This window comes from Balaenoptera acutorostrata, chromosome 19, assembly GCF_949987535.1.
Source record: "Balaenoptera acutorostrata chromosome 19, mBalAcu1.1, whole genome shotgun sequence".
NCBI lineage: Eukaryota > Metazoa > Chordata > Mammalia > Artiodactyla > Balaenopteridae > Balaenoptera > Balaenoptera acutorostrata.
This window is the reverse complement of record NC_080082.1, coordinates 4141567-4161524: the sequence shown is the minus strand read 5'-3', so window position 1 is coordinate 4161524 and position 19958 is coordinate 4141567. Positions and strand designations below refer to the sequence as shown.

At 47.1% G+C, this 19958-nt stretch overlaps 1 protein-coding gene across 3 annotated transcripts in view; it reads left to right on the top strand.

Moving 5' to 3' along the window:
* Positions 1 to 19958, top strand: part of KIAA0513 (KIAA0513 ortholog) — a 55957-nt gene that overhangs the window by 18406 nt on the left and 17593 nt on the right. The window lies entirely within an intron of this gene.

Sequence of the window (19958 nt, the reverse complement as noted above, 5' to 3'; positions counted from 1 at the left end):
GTCTGTTCTTTTTCCCATTGTTAGGTTGGCTTCTTTGTTTTCTTACTGTTATGTTTTGAGAGTTCTTTCTATTTTCTGAATACAAGTCCTTTGCTGGATATGTGATTTGCAAATATCTTCTCCTAGTCTGTAAGTTGTCTTTTCATTCTTTTAATAGTGTTTTTCACAGAGCAAAAGTTTTTAATTTTTGTGAAGTCCAGTATATCACCTTTTTCTTCTCTGGATAGTGCTTTCAATGTCATAGTGTCTAAGAACTCTTCACCTTGTTTTATTTAAAAGTTTTATAGTTTTGTTTTACATTTGTTCTGGGATCCATTTGAGTTAATTTCTTATAAGGTGTGAGGGTGAAGGTTTTTCTGTTTATTTATTTCTTTGTTCATGGATGTCCAGTTGTTTCAACACCATTTGTTGTTGAAATGACTGTCCTTCCTCCATTGAACTGCTTTTGGATCTTTGTCAAAAATCAGTTGGCTGTACTTGTGTGGGGCTGTTTCTGGATTCCATCCTGTTTCATTGATCTGTGTGTCTGTCACCCACCTCCATGATACTGTCTTGACTACCATAGCTATTATAGTAAGTATGATTAAAATCAGAAAGTATGATTCCTCCAACTCTGTTTTTCTCTTTCACAGTTGTTTCATGTATTCTAGTTCCTTTGTCTTTCTATATACATTTTAGAATAGGTTTGTTTATATCTACCAAAAAATCCTGCTGGGATAGGAATTGCATGAAACCTGTAGATCAGTCTGGGGAGACTTGACATCTTTACCGTGTTGAGTCTTAACAGTCCTTGAACACGATAGTTATTTTCTTTATTAAAGTAGTCTGTGGTTTCTTTTTTTTTCTTTTATTTATTTATTTATTTATTTATTTATTTTCATTTATGGCTGTGTTGGGTCTTCGTTTCTGTGCAAGGGCTTTCTCTAGTTGCGGCAAGTGGGGGCCACTCTTCATCGCGGTGCGCAGGCCTCTCACTGTCGCAGCCTCTCTTGTTGCGGAGCACAGGCTCCAGACGCGCAGGCTCAGTAGTTGTGGCACACGGGCCTAGTTGCTCTGCGGCATGTGGGATCCTCCCAGACCAGGGCTCGAACCCGTGTCCCCTGCATTGGCAGGCAGATTCTCAACCACTGCGCCACCAGGGAAGCCCTAGTCTGTGGTTTCTTTCATCAGTGTTTTGGATTCTTTAGCACACAAATACTGTACATGTTTTGTTAGATTTTTTGCCTAAGTAGTCACTTTTTCAAGTTATTGGAAATGCTATTCAGTTTTTAACTTCAATTTCCAAATGTTCGTTGCTAGTGTATAGAAATATGATTGACTTTTTGTGTTAACCTTGTATCTTGCAATGTTGTTAAAGTCACCTATCAGTTCTAGGGCTTTTTAAGGAAGGATTCCTTGGGATTTTCTACTTAGACAAGATGTCGTCTGTGAATGGAGACAGGTTTATTCTCTTCTTTCCAGTATTTTTTTCCAATGCCTTTTAATATCTTTCCCTTGCCTTACTGCAGTAGATGGAACTTCCCATACTGTGTGGAATAGGAATGGTAAGAGTGGATATTCTTTTTTTTTTTTTTAATAAATTTATTTATTTTATTTATTTATTTTTGTCTGCGTTGGGTCTTCATTGCTGCGGGCGGGCTTTCTCTAGTTGCGGCGAGTCGGGACCACTCCTCGTTGCGGTGCGTGGGCTCCTCACTGCGGTGGCTTCTCCTGCTGCAGAGCATGGGCTCTAGGTGAGCGGGCCTCAGTAGTTGTGGCTCACAGGCTCAGTAGTTGTGGTGCACGAGCCTAGTTGCTCTGCGGCATGTGGGACTTTCACGGATCAGGGCTCGAACCCGTGTCCCCTGCACTGGCAGGCTGATTCTTAACCACTGCGCCACCAGGCAAGTCCCCGGATATTCTTGTGTTGTTCCCAATCTTACAGGGAAAGCATTCAGTCTTTCACCATTAAGTGTAATGTTAGATACAGAGTTTTGTTTGTTTGTTTGTTTGTTTTTGGCTGCATTGGGTCTTCATTGCTGCGTGCGGGCTTTCTCTAGTTGCAGCGAGTGGGGGCTACTCTTCATTGCGGTGCGCAGGCTTCTCATTGCGGTGGCTTCTCTTGTTGCGGAGCACAGGCTCTGGGCACGTGGGCTTCAGTAGTTGTGGCTTGCGGGCTCTAGAGCGCAGGCTCAATAGTTGTGGCGCACGGGCTTAGTTGCTCCGCGGCATGTGGGATCTTCCCAGACCAGGGCTCAAACCCCTGTCCCCTGCACTGCAGGCGGATTCTTAACCACTGTGCCACCAGGGAAGTCCCAGAGTTTTTATAGATGCCCTTTATCAGATTGAGGAAGTTCCCTTCTATTCTTTTTTTTTCTTTTTTTTTTTTCTTCCCTTCTATTCTTAGTTTGCTGAGAATTTTTATCATAAATGGAGATTGAGTTTTGTCAAATGCTTTTTTGTTCCTATTGCTTCAGTTGATATGATCATATGATTTTTCTTCTTTAGACCATTAACACAGTGGATCACATTGTTTGATTTTTTTCATTATATCCCCAGGATAAACTCCACTTGGTTATGATGTATTAAATTCTTTTCATATGATGCTGTATTTGACTTGCACGTATGTTCATGAAGGATATTGGTTTGTCATTTTCTTGTACGGTCTTTGTCTGATTTGGTAGAGAGTGATACTGGCTTCATAAAATGAAATGGAAAATGTTGAATTTCCAAGAAGAGATTGTGTAGACTTGATGTTGTTTCTTCTTTAAATGTTTGGTTGACTTTGCCATTGAAACCATCTGGACCTGGAGTTTTCTTTTCTGAAAGGTTTTAAACTATCAGTTTAATTTCTTTAATAGTTATGGGACTACTTAGGTTATCCGTTTCATCTTAGGTGAGTTTAGGTAGTTTGTGATATTCAAGGAATTGGTCCATTTAATCTAACTTGTCAGCTTTGTGTATGTAGAGTTGTTTGTAGTTTGCCCTTATCATCCTTTGAATGTCTGCAGGATCTCTGGTGATATCCCCCTCTTTCAAATGATATTCGTCATTTGTGTCTTCTTTTTTCATTGATCTATCTTGTTAGAGGTTTATCAAGTTTAGTGATCTCAAAGAAGTTTTTGGCTTTATTGGTCTCTCTTTTTCAACATCATTGATTTCTGCTCTTTATTATTTCCTTATTTCTTCTTTTTGGGTTATTTTGCCCTTTTTTTCTAGTTTTTAAGGTAGACGCTTAAATTATTGATTTGATACCTTTCTCTTTTTCTAATGTAAGCATTTTGTGCTATAAATATCTCACTAAGCACTGATTTAGCTGCACTTAACAGGTTTAAATATATTGTATTTTCACTTTCATTCAGTTCAGTATGTTTTCTGACTTTCCTCGAGACTTCCTTTTTTTTTAATTTTTATTTATTTATTTTATTTATTTATTTATTTATTTTTGGCTGTGTTGGGTCTTTGTTTCTGTGCGAGGGCTTTCTCTAGTTGTGGCGAGCGGGGGCCCCTCTTCATCGCGGTGTGCGGGCCTCTCACTATCGCGGCCTCTCTTGTTGCGGAGCACAGGCTCCAGACGTGCAGGCTCGGTAGTTGTGGCTCACGGGCCTAGCTGCTCCGCAGCATGTGGGATCTTCCCAGACCAGGGCTCAAACCCGTGTCCCCTGCATTGGCAGGCGGATTCTCAACCACTGCACCACCAGGGAAGCCCCCAAGACTTCCTTTTTGACCAATGGCTTATGTAGAAATATGCTGTTTAATTTCCAAATGTTTGGAGATTTTCCTGTTATACTTGTTGTCAGTTTCTAGTCTAATTCCATTATGGTCAGAGAACATAATTTGTGTGATTTCAATTGTTTTAAATTTACTAAGGTTTGTTTTATAGTCCATGATATCTTGGTGAATATTGCATGTGCGCTTGAAAAGAATGTTTATTCTGCTGTTTTTTGGTGGCATGTTCTATAAATGTCAGTTATATCCAGCTGGGTGAGGTTACTTATCCGCCCTTCTGCATCCATGCTGATTTTCTGTCTGCTTGTTCTACAGATCACCAAGAGAGGAGTTTTTAAAGTCTCCTACTTTAATTGTGGATTTGTCTCCTTCTCCTTTCAGTTTTGGCAGTTTTTGCTTCATGTATTTTGAGACTCTGTTGTTAGGTACATACGTATTTAGGATTATTATATCTTCTTAATGAATGGAAACTTTTATCATTATGTAATGTCCTTTTTTATTTCTAGTAATTCTCTTAGTTCTGATGTACACTTTGTTATTAATAGAGCATTTCAGCTTTCTTTTGATTAGTGTTTGCAAGGTATATCTTTCTTCTACCCTTTTATTGTTAATCTACCAATATAACTATATTTGATGTGAGTTTCTTGTAGACAGAATATAGTTAGGTCATGTGTTTTTATCCATTCTGGTCATCTCTGTAATTTAATTGGTGTGTGTGGGGATTTTTAAAAATATTTAATTAATTAATTTATTTATTTTTGGCTGCTCGGGTCTTAGTTGTGGCACGTGGGCTCTCTAGTTGAGGCACACGGGCTCAGTAGTTGTGGTGAAGGCTTAGTTGCCCCACGGCATGTGGGATCTTCGTTCCCCAACCAGGGATTGAACCCACGTCCCCCTGCATTGGAAGGTGGATTCTTTACCACTGCACACCACGGAAATCCCTAATTGGTGTGTTTACACAATTTACATTTAATATAGTTATCAATATGTTTGGATTTAGGTCTACATTCTGTTTTTTTGTTTTCTGTTTGTTCCCTCTTTTCCCCCCTCTCTGTCCATTTTCCTGTATTCTTCAGGATTATTGGAATGTGTTTTAGCATTCCATTTTAGTTTATCTATTGTGTTCTTTATGTATAGCTTGTGTGTGTGTGTGTGTGTGTGTGTGTTTGCTCTAGGGATTACAATATGCACACTTAATTTTTTCACAGTCTACTTAGAATCAATATTTTACCACTTCAGGTGAAAGTAGAAAACTGACCATCACAGGTCTCTTTATTCTCTTCCCTGTATGTTGTAGTTTTCATATGTATTCTGCGTGACTTGCGGGATCTTAGTTCGTTGACCAGGGATTGAACCCGTGCCCCCTGCAGTGAAAGCACAGAGCCCTAACCACTGGACCTCCAGGGAAGTCCCTATAATTTTTGCTTTCAGCTGTCAAACATACTTTAAAGAACTCAAGAGGAGGAGGATAGTGCGTTATATTTACCTAGATTTTTTTCCTTTGGTCTTCCTTCATTCCTGATGTTCCATTTCCTTCTGGTATTATTTCTCTTCTATCTAAGGAAGTTTCTTTATAACTTCTTATAGAGCACGTACACTGGCAGCAAATTCTCTTGAGAAAGTTTTCACCTTCATTCCACAAAGATTTTGGGGGGCACATCTAGAATTCTAGACTGGCAGTTCTTTTCTTTCAGCACTTAAAAAGTGGGGTTTTTTTCCCACTTCCTTCTGGGTGCCACAGTTTTTGTTGAAAAATCTACAGTCACTTGAATCCGTATTCCCCTCTGAGTAATGCATTTTTCTCTGGTTGCTTTCAAGATTTGTTCTTTGTCTTTAGTTTTCAGCAGTTTCATTATGATGTATGTGGGTGTGGATTTTTTGGATTTATCTTTTTTGTATTCACTGGGCTGCCAAAATCTGTTGGTTTGTGTCCTTTGCTAAATTTGGGAAGTTTCAGTCATTATTTCCTCAGATATATTTTTTGCACCATCTTCTTTCTTCTCTCCTTCTGGGACTCTCATGACGCAAATGTTACATCCTTTAATTTTGTCCACAAGTCCCCAAGACTCTGCTCACTTTTTTAAAACCCTTTTTCTCCCTGTTTTTCAGATGAGATCATTTTTATTGATCTGTCTTCATGTTCACTGACTCTTTCCTTTTTTTTTTTAATAAAGAAGTGATTATTTTTTAAAATAAATTTATTTATTTATGTATTTATTTTTGGCTGAGTTGGGTCTTCATTGTTGCGTGTGGGCTTTCTCTAGTTGCAGTAAGCGGGGGCTACTCTTCATTGCGGTGCGCGGGCTTCTCATGGCGGTGGCTTCTCTTGTTGTGGAGCACAGGCTCTAGACGTGTGGGCGTCAGTAGTTGTGGCACGTGGGCTCAGTAGTTATGGCACACGGGCTCTAGAGCGCAGGCTCAGTAGCTGTGGCGCACGGTCTTAGTTGCTCCATGGCATGTGGCATCTTCCCGGACCAGGGCTCGAACCTTTGTCCCCTGCGTTAGCAGGCGGATTCTTAACCACTGTGCCACCAGGGAAGCCCGACTCTTTCTTTTATCATATTCATTCTGCTGTTGAGCCTATCCAGTGGTTTTAAATTTTTCAGTTACTGTATTTTTTAGTTCTAAAATTTTCATTTGATTCTTCTTCGTATCTTTTGTTTCTTTGCTGAGACTTTTTATCTTTCCCTTTATTTCAAGAATGTTCTTCCTTACTTCTTGGAGTACTTTTTATAGTAACTACTTTGAAGTCTTAGTTAATTCCAGTACTTTGTTGTCTTGGCACTGGTATCAATTGATTATCCTTTCCCATGTGAGTTGAGGATTTTCCTCGTTCTTTGTATGTTGAGTAATTTTGGCTTGATCCTGAATATATGACTATTACATTATGAGACTCTTGGTCTTGTTTAAATCCTATGGAGAATGTTGCCATCTTTGTTGTAGCAGGCACTCAACCGATTTGAGTGCAGATTCTAAGTCCCAACCAGCCTTCTGTGAGTTTCAGTATCAATTGCGTTTTCAAAGCCTTCATGGTGCTCTTCAGATCTGCCCCTGTGTGTCACTCCGTGGCCAGTGTGGGACCTTGGCAGTGTTCTCTCCTGAAGTTCAGTACTCAGAGTCCCCAGGATGCTGTTTAGGATTCTGCCTACACATGCTCATCTCAGGACTGAGCCCGGGAGCTCATACGCGCTCTACGGGGTTGTTCTCCTGAGCTTCTCCTGCTCCGCAGTCGCCCCAGTCCTTTCCAGTTCCAGGGGCCCCTTCCGTTTGGTTTTTCAGCCAGAAAGCAGGGGCGTTATTTCTCCTGTTCTGCTTCATTCTTCCTGGGACTTAGCTCACATCTGTGACTAAGCAAGAGAAGGACCAAGAGAGAAAAATTCAGTGGGGTCTTCACCTGCTTCAGCTCCTCCAGTTGGAAAGGAAGCTTCCATCCCTCAAAGTTTTAGGCGTCTGTGGAGCCCTCTGCCGCTGGGGGTTTGCTGGGAGACTGGGGCGTGAGAGCTCCAAGAAGACAGAAGCACAAAAAAGGAAAAGCCCTGGGTTTGGGCTCACGGCCTCTGAGAATTAGGCAACCGCTTCCCTGCTCCCCAAGCCAGGACCAGCCTTCTGGAGCTCTGCTGATACCTGTTTCTGGGTATCGGGTTATGTTCAGTCCAGGCTGGGGGTCCTGGAGTGGGGAGGTGGCAGAATCACCACCATGTTGGTGGTGCTTCAGATTCTGATTATCTTCCCTCCTCGGCCTGCTACTGTTTACTTTCCAGAGTCCTCCAGTAGCTGCCCTGTCCATTCTGCCCACGTTTTATAGCCACACTCAGCGGGTGAGACGGGACGGAGTGTGCTCACTCCGTCTCACTCAGAACCATAAGGAAGCCAGGAGACGGGAGTTTTAGAGACGTTCAACAGAAAGTCCAGATTAAACGGACACATGAGGAAGTCAGGATGTCACTGGTGCAGGAGAACTGTGGTCCGTGTGGGGAAGGAGGAAAATAAAAGAATAAAAGTTGAAGGATTAGGTAGATGGTAACAGAAATAACTGATATGCAGCATCACGTAAAGGACTGATGGAAGGAACCCCCTCCCTTGAGTTTCCCTTACCCCATCGTTACGTATCTAGCCTTGCACTGTGTGAAGGGGGTTCCTTCTCACCCACTCAGGCTGCCAGGTTGAAGGGAATGGTTTGACTGTAAGCAAGTGAGCTTTATTCCTCTCCGTTGGGGTGTCAGGAAACGTATACATAGAGAAGCAGGGAAAGATCTCTCTGAGGGTCAAGAGGCTTTAATCTAGCGTATCTGGGTATTTGTATCCAGGTGATCACCAGTGTGTATAGCCTCGTGCTGCAGAATCTGATCTGGGCTTGATAAAGAATTAATCTCTTAGGGGACTTCGCTGGTGGCTCAGTGGGTAAGACTCCACACTACCAATGCAGGGGGCCAGGGTTCGAGCCCTGGTCAGGGAACTAGATCCCACATGCATGCCGCAACTAAGGAGCCTGCCTGCCGCAACTAAGACCCGGTGCAACCAAATAAATAAATAAATCTGCTCCCTGGAAAGGATCTATTAAACATTAAAAAAAAAAAAAAAAAGAATCTCTTAAAGTAGATCCTCTCTCTCCCTCTCTCTATCTCTCTCTCTCTCTCTCTCTCTCTCTCTCTCTCACTCACTCAGTCACTCACTGAAATAAAGCAAAGCCTTTATTGCAAGAATAACTCTTGCTTTGTTAAAAGATTTTCTGAATGAGAGGGCTGCTGATACCGTTAAGTGTCACTGAATTTCAATCTACACACGTTGACACAGATGAAAGCAAAAACCGTCTGAAAATCGTAAGGCAGAACTTTGGAAGTGGCCGTTTTCTCCAGAGTCTCTGATGCTGGTGTGGTCTTTAAAGTTCCCATCGCTCTGTTGATTCATGTACTGAACCTTCTTCCAGTGCCTGACGTGAACACCATTCAGAATTCGTGTAGTACTTCAGCCATTTGCCTTCTTTTTTTCTGGTTTGTTTTATTAGTTCATTTGACCCTTGTGACAACAGTGTAAGGCAGGCAGGATAGCTGTGGCATTGCCCTCTATTATTTTTACATAGTTGTAATTACAGGGAGAATATAAATTTACATCTTGGTTTTTCAGTTTCCACTTCTTTTTCATTTAACGTAAGTATTTTCACAATGCCGTGTCGTCATTATTGCCCTCTGTCATATTTCAGTGAAGTGCCACAATTAATGTGGCAGAAGTGACATAACTTTCTTCTTGTCGAGCGTTTAGTTTATTTTCACTTTTTTTTGCTATTATAAAGTATGCTGCATAGAGGTATTCTGGGCCATTTCGGGGGTTATTTCCTTAGGGTGAATTAAATAGATAGACTTAAAAAATATTGTTAAACATGTTTCAACATTAGCGAGGATTTCAGAAGACCACAAATGACCTAGAGAAAGCACCGGTGTGACACAATCACAATTTTCAGATTTCTCCACGTTGCAGGGTAGGTTTTGTTATGTGCCAAGAGATTTAGCCAGAGGGAGGTGGGTGGTGTGTACAGGGAAATGAAGAAGGCATTAGCAAAGGCCCAGCGTGTGTCAGAGAGAGGGAGGGAGGAAGCTAGCTTGATAATGCAGAAGTTCTGTCGTGAAGAAACCAACCACCCGTGCTCATGTGAGGTTCTGCCGTGAAGAAACCAACCACCCGTGCTCATGTGAGGTTCTGTCGTGAAGAAACCAACCACCCGTGCTCATGTGAGCTTGCCTTTGAATGACGGCAGCATCCCCTCTGCATGTGGCCACTGGAGAGCTGCGTGGGCAGCCTTGACCAGCTCCAGATGGCAGAGCTCCTTGACCAGCAGCCAGAGATAACAGTGTCACGGCTAAGTGGGGACGGACACCAGCGGTTTCAAGCAGAGTGCTTACTGCGGCCTCCAGGTGATCCCACATCCAGGGGGGTTTGCCCGGAGCCTTCCCTCCCACGCAGGCACAGGGTCCGTTTGCATGGCTCTTCGTTTTGGCCCCGAGTTGGGCCAGTGGAGCAAAGCACCAACCCCAAAGAGACGGGATGTTGTTCAGTTCCATCCCTCACCTGCCTTGGGTTCTAGGAGGTGGACCAAGTTTCAGAGCTTTTAGGGAGCCTCTCCTAATCCGAAGGAGTGCGGCTGTCTTCGTGCCAGGGGTGGGGGCAGCATGCAGTTATTCTGCCACATTACCCAAAAGGATGGAAGGCCGAGTCCATCTGTATCCAGAGCAAATCCGGCTGTCACCGAATCGCCAGCTGTGTCCTTCTTTTACTAAAGGAGCGCAGCTGCTCACAGAGGGAGGGATGTACCCAGCAAATTCGAACATGTGGTTATAACGCGGCCGCCTCAGTAAGCTAGTGGTGAGGACGAATGGCAAGCGCCTGCCACCAAACTCCTCCTCGTTGCCTTAAATTAGCGGGCTCGCCCATTCATTGAAGACTTACCTGGGACGAATTAAACATTAGTGAAGTGCGTAAGGTACATCCAGACCCTGGTGGGAGGTGACTCGAGACTTCGAGCAACTTTGGAAAAACTAAGAAATTTCCACGTCTCGGACTGGGGAGGACCTGTTGGTTTGTAATCATAGTATACCCTTTCCTTCCTCCCTAATCCAGCTGGGGCTAGTTGAATTCCTGGACCCTTCTGATTTGGGCAGCGTGGCGGTGAAAAAGGATTTGCTCCGGAGCCTTCTGCACTGCTGCTGAAGCAAGGCAGGCAGAGTCACTAGACTGCAGGGAACTTGTCTCTTCCACGGCCCGTTCCCCCACACTTAGCACAGTGCCTGGCCCGTCGTGGTGGTTTTAACGGGGACCCAGTGAGGTCAGGTGTGCGGGAGCCAGCAGATGGCCCCTTATCTCTTTTTCCTGTGAGCTGTGAATATTTTAGACCTTCCCTTTTTCCTGGAGGTCATAAAATAAGAGTTATCTTGGACATAACCATTACGACAGCTGCAGCGGAGAAAAACCTGCGTTAAGTGTCATAAAATGTTATCTCCGGATGGAATTGGCATGAAACCCTAGAGGTCCAGCAGCGTCTCCTGCAAACAGCGTGCGAACACCTTCTGCTTCCGGCTTCCCTTTTAGAGAGGAGACTCCTGAGGGACCACTCCCGGGGCCGGTGGGGACGGCTGCCTTGCTGGGACTCTGTTCTCCCTTCTGGAACTATGGAGGACAACCTAGTCCCTTGGTGACATAGCCGCTCCTCACAGATTTGAATCCGCTGTCTTTTTTTTTTTTTTTTTTGCGGCCACGCAGCATGTAGGATCTTCGTTCCCCGACCGGGGATCGAACCTGCGATCCCCCCCTCGTTGAAAGCGTGGAGTCTTAACCACTGGACTGCCAAGGAAGTCCCTGAATTCACTGTCTTGTTTCCCAAGTTACTTACCCCCTCAGTAAATCCCCTCGACTTTCTCACCATTGCTCGTGTGACACAGTTATCAGGTGGGCTTTTGTTTTTCTTTTCATGTTGGGGGATGCTCTCTGCATTTTTACAAGTCTTCCAAACATTTATTAAATTAAAATACTTGTGCCAGTTTATTACTTTTTCCAAAACGACGGGTCCTGCTGAGGTGCTTTGGGCTTAACGCCTGGGGACAACGAGGCCTGGGTCCCCAGACACGTTTACTCAGATTTGCTGCCCTAAGAGGAGCTGCTTACTCCTTCCAAGGGGTGGGGTTGGCCAGAATGTTCCAGGAGCGGCCTGACCGGCAGAAGCAGAGGTAGTGAAACCGTCACTCCTGTTTTGGGTCAGGTGCTTCTATCGGGGCCGCCCAAGGTCAGTTTCGAGTTTGTTGTTACTGCCGGCATCAAACCCATTGACTCGTGGCACGTGTGCCGCCCAAGAACGAGCTGCGTCTCGACATTGGACTTGTGAAACTTTGAGTCAGGAGGTCAGACTCCCTCGCTAATAATTTATGCGTTATTCAGAGACAGAGGCCACACTGTCACCATCTCTTTGCTCCCACAGCAGGCCTGGCACGTGGAAGGCACTTGGCTGGTGGCCAGCGAATGACCACATTCACCGTCCAGGGGCATCTTCTAGACTCAGCCTCCCTGAGCTTGCCGGAGTCTTTTGGGTCCCGACTGTGTCGTTCTCTGAGTTAACTTTCCCTCTGGCTTTCGGCTCCCCACGTTCTCCACCAACATGTTACTGCACTCAAGTCTGAGTAATTAATGCAGGGGTAGGATGGAGCTGGGCTGGAGTCCTTAGCCCATGAGCGGTAGAGACATCTTTCCAAGTTGACGCTGGGGGAGGGGTTCAACCACCGTCTTTCATCGAATTGAAGACCCCGTCGGTTGTAACATTCACCACTATTCTAGGCACAAGGAATTAAACGCAGCACTGCCATTTAAACTATGACATAATGCTCTCTTGTCCCTAGAATTTTATTCTGTCTTTCTTGTAAGAACGCTTATAGAATGCCTTGGGCATAGATTATTATGAAGCATCCCTCTTGTCCATAATAAAGAGGAAAATATAAGCAAAATAAGTTGGTTAAAGGACTTCTAAAACTTCCTCACATTCAGAGGCCTGTTCTGCAGTTGCCCCAGAGCCGTTGAAGAGCATGGGTTTCTGTAACATACCATCCTCTCTGCCAGCCACATGCCCTTTACGGGGTGCTCGTCCACTTCCCTTTGGGGGGGAGGGGGACGAGGTGGGGGCTTGTCGTGTTCTATTCCCTGAGGTGGGTGGTGGATTTAGGGGAGAGTTCACTTTGTGGGAATTCATTCACTTTGAGTGATGTGACTACAATGTATGTGTTTTGAATTGATTTTTAAAATTAAAGAATAGAAGAGGTTCCACTCTTGTCTCTGGACAATGACAGCTGTATCTCAGTGGGCCTGGCTGGGAGCAATGCTAAGACACATCTGCTTTCAGACATCTTAAAATGCCAAAAAAGTGCATTTTAGGATAATGACATATAGTATTGATGAAACCACCTAATTACACAGTATTCAGGCCACATTTTTCTGTTTTGTCCTCAAAGCTGTAATGCGTTTGTCTAGTACCTTGCTAAACCCTTGTGCTGTTTCCACAGTATTCCTTTGATTGACAGGTCTGTAAGACACACACACACACACACACACACACACACACACACATACACATGCGCGCACGCACGTGCATGTGAGGCTCTAGAGCTTAGTTTGGCATCAGGCTCTGACGTTGGTCCTCCCCGCTTCCCGGTCCTGGTGCTCAGAGCCGTCCTGCTGCTGACCTGGGTGTCCCCTGACGTGGCACTCTCTCTCTCTCTCTCTCTCATCATCTAGTGTCTTCCCTTTTGAAACCAGGTTACGTATGTCCCTCTCCCTCCCCCACCCGTCCTCTCTCCTTCCTTGAGGATGAGAGATCATGGCTCGGAGACTCCCTGCAGAGGCTGTGGGTTGTGATTCCTCACCAGGAGCTCAGTTCCCGTCTCCTTAACCAGTGTGGGCTCTCATCCCGATTAAAACCCTGGAGCTGGTGCCTCGAGCAGGGCTTTGGGGGCGCCCCTTCCCTGCACCCCTCCAGCTCTCGTTCTGTTTTGATCACCAAATCAGAATGTTGGCTCAAGTGCTGTTCAGAGAATTCTGCCATGAATGGTGGTGATTGGTGCTTGCCAGAAGCCCTGGGGGACATCTGATGTTTGAGGGAGAGGGACCCTCATGGGCATATTATTAACTATGACATCTCCAGGTCTGTGACGCTCCATCCCTGCACCACCAGGGAGATCTTACCTTCACCCAGTAGCGTGCTCCAACCGACAAATACCTGCTCCAAATGCACGTAACATATGCTTTCAGATTTTTGGAAAGCCATTTAAAAAATGTATGTTTCAGCATCTCTGTATGTTTTACAGAACCTGTTAGAGACTTCCACTATAGTAATCAGTGTCTTTTCATATGAGGATCTTCTTGACAAATTGATTTTTAAGTTCGGTATTTGGATAAAGTTCATGTACAGATGAATTTGTCAGAATGAAAAGAATTTGTGACCCAGTGTAATTCCCTTTTTTGCTTTGGCTGCCAGGAAACTCCACTACATTCGTTGTCCAACTGCAATAATGGGTTTCTTTGATTCGACTGGCCTGAGGTTGCCCTAGATCCACATTGACTGGACATAAATCTACGTCTGAACAGTTGCCCAAACACACTGACATCTAAAAGGATGGTGACACTTCTTATTTGACACGTATTCATTCTTCGAATGACTATTGTCTCATAGTCCCAAATAGCCCCACATTTCTTCCTGATTCGAAGGCAGTGTCAGTTATCACCCAGCCAGAAAGCGCTGAGCGGATTTATCCATCAGGAGCTGTAGGGCTGCACTGTGACCAACCCCTGGCAGAGGCAAATGGAGGTCCTTGTTATGGTCTCGCTGCAGGAGAGGTTCTGAGCGACAGGAAGCAGGTTTCCACCAGCTTTAGTTGTGGCTGCGGTCCATCTGGGGCTCCTCCTCAGCCCCGCTTCCCGGGCCAGCCCACAGGGTCTCTCTGTGACCTGTGACCTCAGAGGGGGAGGGGTGCCCGGGGAACAGATGCAGACAGAGCCGCAGGAAGAGCCTGTGCGCTGGGAGGCTGATTGTTTGTGGCAGGCCGGGGAGGTGTGGAAGTGGTAGCTGCACCCCGTGCTTCTGGGACCCTGCCAGGGCACAGGCGGGCGCAGGGGGAGGGGAGGAGGGCTCTGCAGAACCTTGAGGTTTGCAGTCCCTCCATCGTGTCCACAGCCGTCTCTACAGGGCGAAGGATGCAGCAGCGGGTTGAAAGGTCTCCCTTATTTCCTCTCCCTCTCCTCTCCTCCAGCTATTCCAGTGAGGCACAGTTTTCCTGGAAACCGTGCATTATTAAGTCATTTCATAGCTGAACCGAAACAGATAACAGTAATCTAATCATCGATCAAGTTCACTTGTCTCCCCTCATCCCTGCAGCCAAACCCAGACCGCCTGTCAACCTTCTGTCAGGTCCATTTGAAGTAAAACACGCCTCGGGAGACCAGAGAAGACCCTCTTCACTGGGGTCCCCTGCAGGTTTGTAGCTGTCACGAGAGGGATAGCCACTAGCTAGGTGCCAAACAAACATCCGAATGTCTCTCGCTGTTGAAATGGTAAAAAAAAAAAAAAAAAAGAGTTTGCCTTTTGACCAAGACCAGAAGGGCATCCACGAGAATGGAGATGGGATTTTGTCGGCCTGGTGGGACCAGGAGCTTTTTCTCCCTCTTCTATTTCCAAATCTTTCTCTAACGATACGCTTACGATAAAGGGAAAAGAAAACAAAATAATCTCCACAAGCTTGACTGAGTGCTGGGGAGAATCCATCTAACGGATGTGTGTGAGGTCCTACATCAGGTTCTCGGCTCCAGTGGCAGGGAAGGTGTTTGTTGGGCGTGGCCCGGGCTTGCCTTCTAGGCCAGCGCTCCCCAGCCTTTTTGGCACCAGGGACCGGTTTCGTGGAAGACCATTTTTCCACGGGCGGCGGGGGCGGGGGCGATGGTTCAGGCGGTAACGCGAGCGATGGGGAGCCGCAGAGGAAGCTTCGCTCGCCTGCCCGCCGCTCACCTCCTGCTGTGCGGCCCGGTTCCTAACAGGCCGCGGACCGGTACCGGTCCATGGCCGGGGGGTTGGGGATCCCTGTTCTAGCGCACAGCACAGACTGGGGAAGGCGATTCGGCAGCCCCAGCAGAGCCTCACTGCTGTGCAGGCCTCTGACCCTCAGCTCCGCTTCTGGAGGTGGACCCGCAGGAGAGCATCAGAGAGGCTGCTGCAGGGCCCACGTGGTGACTTGAGAGCCTGGGCTCGGCGTTGACCTGAGTTTGGACTCTGGGCCCCGTCACTTCCTAGCTGTGTGCGGGGGGCCTCCTGCTTCCCCACCCCAGCCTCGATTCTCTGATGCTGTGAGAGGAGGGGAGGGTGGGATGGAGGGGGCGTGAGCCAGCGTGTTGTGTGTGCTGGTCCATGGAGGCTTGCCGTCTCTTCTTTTGGTGGGAGGAGCAGCACGTCTGGTGGCTCTGGGACAGTAAAGGAGAGGGAGCTGCCTGAGACGGATGGCAGAGGCAGAGTTCCAGAAGGTTCCGGAGTCTCCCCCGGCGCCGGGAACCTGTGTGATTGCCCAAGGTCAGCCTGCTGGAGGGGGCTCACCCTGGGCGCCCCGGGTGCTGGGGAAATCAGGGTTTGAGCAAAGCCCCTGGGGACGTGGCGCAGCAGCCACGGAAGGCAATCTCCTTCCGAGTTCCTGCAGCTGCGGCCACGTGGTGGGGGGATGTGGGCGGGAGGCGGGGCAGGAGGTCAGGAAACCTCCCCCCGAATGCGCCCGCCGGGACCACCTCCCCTGGCCCCCTTGCGCTCGTTCTCTTCTCCAAACTGCTGCCACGGCTGCCTGCCCATCACCCTGAGAACCCAGTCGAGGCTCCTAGTGTCTCACCTGGCCCCGCTTGCCAACCTCCTCCCTCCTCAGCCTTCCCAGTGCCTGAACTTTCCAAAGTCATGGCTGCCGAGGGCCTCTGTGTGGGCTGTTCCTCCACCCAGACCCCTGTCCTCTGCTCAGAAGACAAGCCTTCTCGAGCCTTCTCGGCTGGCCCGGCCCCCCCTGCATCTCAGCTCAGATATCCACCTCCCTGACCCCCAGTCCGAAGAAGCCCCCGCTCAGCGCTCAGAGCCATGGGCTGACTTAGAATTTTAGCCTAATTTGATTGGGAGAAGCTTCTGCCGTAGGGCCTAAGAGGTGAATTGTAAAGGTGCGGTTGCAGGAAGGTGAGTTTGGGTGCAAGTCTGTAGAAAGCATTTTTAATATCCACGCTGTCTGTTTGCAGAGATTGCACTGTGATTTAAAACCCTGAGTCTCAGAGCCTGTGGGCCCTGCAGTGGGTCTGGGGACCTCCTTGTACGCAGGACAAAGCAGAGGGATTGAGTGCAATCCGCAGACATGTTCTCTTTGGTCCATGATGTGTTTTGAAATAAATTTAAATTATTTGCCAGTGTTGAAGAGTTGGAAGATTTCATGAAGCGGATTTCAGCACTTTTATAGAAAGCTCTTTAGGTCTGATCCCACTGGGCCCACGATCCTGAGTGGCAGCCCCTGGCTGGCCCTACTCGGGGACAGTGCAGTCAGTCCCCACTGGGCCCACTTCCTCTGTGTTCTGCAGCTGGGAGAGCACAGGTGGTCGAGTGAGGTGTGTGATCCTGGTGTGTTGAGAGTGACCGTCACCTTGTCCTGGACAGAGGCCCGTCATTATGTTTCCTTCCTGGAGGAAGAGGGTGGGGTCACTTCCAAGGCCCTTAGCATAATTGGCCGCTTCACGTGCATCTCAGCTCCGGGAGCAAAAGCTTGGCTGAGAGATGAGATCCCGGGCAGAGGGACCCTCACCCTGCAGCCCACGCTGCCCACACGGCGCCCAGGACTGGGCCCCCCGTCACTTTTGCTTCCTCTGCTGCAGGGCCAGGCCCCTCACCTTGTCCGCTCCTTCCTGAGCCCACAGAGGAGGCTTCTGGGAAAGGATGACTCATGCACTCCCCGAATTTCCAAGCTAGAAAGGCGCTGGGAGAGCGCCTTGGGCCGGACCAGAAATAGCCGTAACAATTGGGTCTGATCTCGCCCCTCCTGTGCTGTCAAGTTCTGCTTTGGTAAATAGATGCCGCCCTTCAGACCAACCACCTGAAATGTTGCAAGATACAGTAACTTGTTTCCTTTTCCTCTGAATTTTTATTGATTGTAAACTCCACTGTTAATGATAATAAAATAAAAAGGGGAGGTTACCTCGGTGCCAGCACTATAATACATTTCTATCTTCTTTTTCAGTCCTTTTTCATATGTATACGTGATTGTAATTATAGTACAATTAAAATTCATTTACTTCAGTATTTCCAGCACCCAGAACAAGAGGTTGGCATGCAATAGGATTCAGTAAATATTTGTTGATTGTGGAATATTTGTTTACCTAACTATAAAGTGAGCATTTTTCGAATTGCATCATACACTGATTACCATTACATCAAGTTGTTAGAATATATTTGCCACTTTACTATATTTAGATTTTTTTTCCCCTATTTTTCAGGACTATAAATAATGTTGTAGGGAGCATTTTTCTCCACATAACTGTTTTTGACTGTTTAGAATTATTTTCTCAGAAGAAATTCCAAGCATTTGAATTCCTGGATCAGAGGAGAGAAAAATAAGAATTATAGAAATTGCTTTCTAAAGTCTTACTTATCCCTATTGCCGGGATTGTTTGAGAATATTAGTTTTATCTTAATCTCATCTGCTTTTGGGTTATAATTTTCAAATTTTTGCTTCTTTTGTAGTAGAAGCTGGTACCTAATTGTTTTGATTTGCCTATCTATATGTGTGGTTATTAGTATGGGTTGAAGAATTGTCTAAGCACTTAATAATAATATTTCCTCTTGTGTGCCACGCCTATTTGAGTAGTTTGTGTATCTATTAGAATATAGATTTTTAGCTGGATTTGGGTGAATTTATCACACAGATATGATTAACTCAATTTTCCTATCATAGTGGCTGCAAACATTTTCCTAGTGTGTGATTTTCCATTTTTAATATCCGGTGAGTCATTATAGGTGTGATTTTCTGTTCTTTGGAGAGTCTGTCAGTGTGGTTGCCAGAAGGACCTTAGAGATCTAACCTGACCTCAGTGTCTGATGGGGACTCTGGCCCAGAGAGCAGAGGCCACAGCTCACCGGCCCTGCTGGCGAGAAGGGGCCAGGGCTGCCCTGGCCCTGGCCCACGACTCCGTAGTCTGTGTTGCCACCTGAGCTCCGAAGACTCCCTATTGCTCTCCTGGCCCAGAAAGTTCTTTTGAGCTGAGGTGTATGCGTCTCTGTTTTGGACCAAGGCAGGCTTTGTAGGACTCTCCGAAGGGGGGCCGTTGCCACTCCAGTGACACGGAGCTAGCCATTCCATCCTTCTGACTCAGGGCATCTAAAAATATCCCGGGCTGGGGAATTTGGAGGAGCCCACAATCGATTCGTGAGCATTAAGCTCTTAACAGGCAGTGAATGCAGCTTTGATATTGAATTACCCTCAGAAGATGCATTCGTTTCACTGTATCGGCAGCCACCTGTCTGCCAGGTGTTGTCCTAGATATTTGGGGTCTGTAGAGGTGGAGGATAGGGGCAGTGCCAGGATCAAGTTGGGCTCTTATATCAGGAGGGCTTTGACTTACTGCTTAGCCGTCTGCCCCTCGTCATGGGGGAGCGAGCCCCAGAACTGGCAGGCGACCCCTGAACTGACCAGCAGGAGACTGGTTTCGAAGCGAAGATCCTAATCCCAGCTCTGCCTACACCGTCGACTTCCCGACTCTTAGAGCGTGTTCACGGACAGGTCTGGTCATCCATTCAGCAAACGTACAGTGGACACTTAGTTAGGACTCTGTGCCGGGCACTCGCGTTGCTGCAAAGGTGGCTGAGGCATGGTCCACCCCTCAGGGGACTGTACTTCAGTGGGATAAACGGAAATACCCACATCTACCTATCAAACAAGCAGACTTAGAAATGAGTGTAAGTAGAATGCCAGTGGGGCCACACAGGAATCAGTAAATAGTTTGCACAGGGTTTGAGGGAAGCTTCTCAGAAGAGGTAGCACTAAGCCGAGCCTCGAGGGATGAATGGAACTCCGGCTGGGGCTGAGGGAGGAAGATGGGGGAGAAGGGAGAGGACTCATCCAGCTTAAGGGGCAGAGGAACAGACACCAGAGGTGGGTGCCATTGCCCAGGGTGGCCGTAGCGCAGGGAGGGGGCAGGGAGGAGGAGGTGGGTCCAACGGCAAGTGCCGCGTAGAAACCATCAGAGGGAGGGACTTCCCTGGCTGTCCAGTGGTTAAGACTCCGCGCTTCCACTGCAGGGGCCGCGGGTTCAGTCCCTGCCTGGGGAACCAAGATCCCGCATGCTGCGCGGTGCGGCCAAAAAACAATGAAAATCATTTTTACAAATGTGCCAGCAGATCTTTTGTCTGGCGAGGTGCTTAAAAAAGAAAAGAAAAGAAAGAAACCATGGGAGGGTTTAGGGGGCTGATGAGAGGGGACATATATCCAACAGCCAGGAAGGTGCTGGGTCTTGAGTGGGAAAATGCTAAGAAAGGAACCCGGGAAGGAAGAGACGTGGGCCTTGGAGACCCGTGCGCTTAGCATGTGCCTGACGACACCGTCTTCAGTGGTTCGTGACCCCGCAAGAGTGGGCGGCAGACGGCCGTCTGCGGTGATTGCTGTTCTGACTGGCCTCCGTCTGCTCCGCCGGAGCCGGGAGAGGGCCAGGAGGTGCAGCCCCCCCTG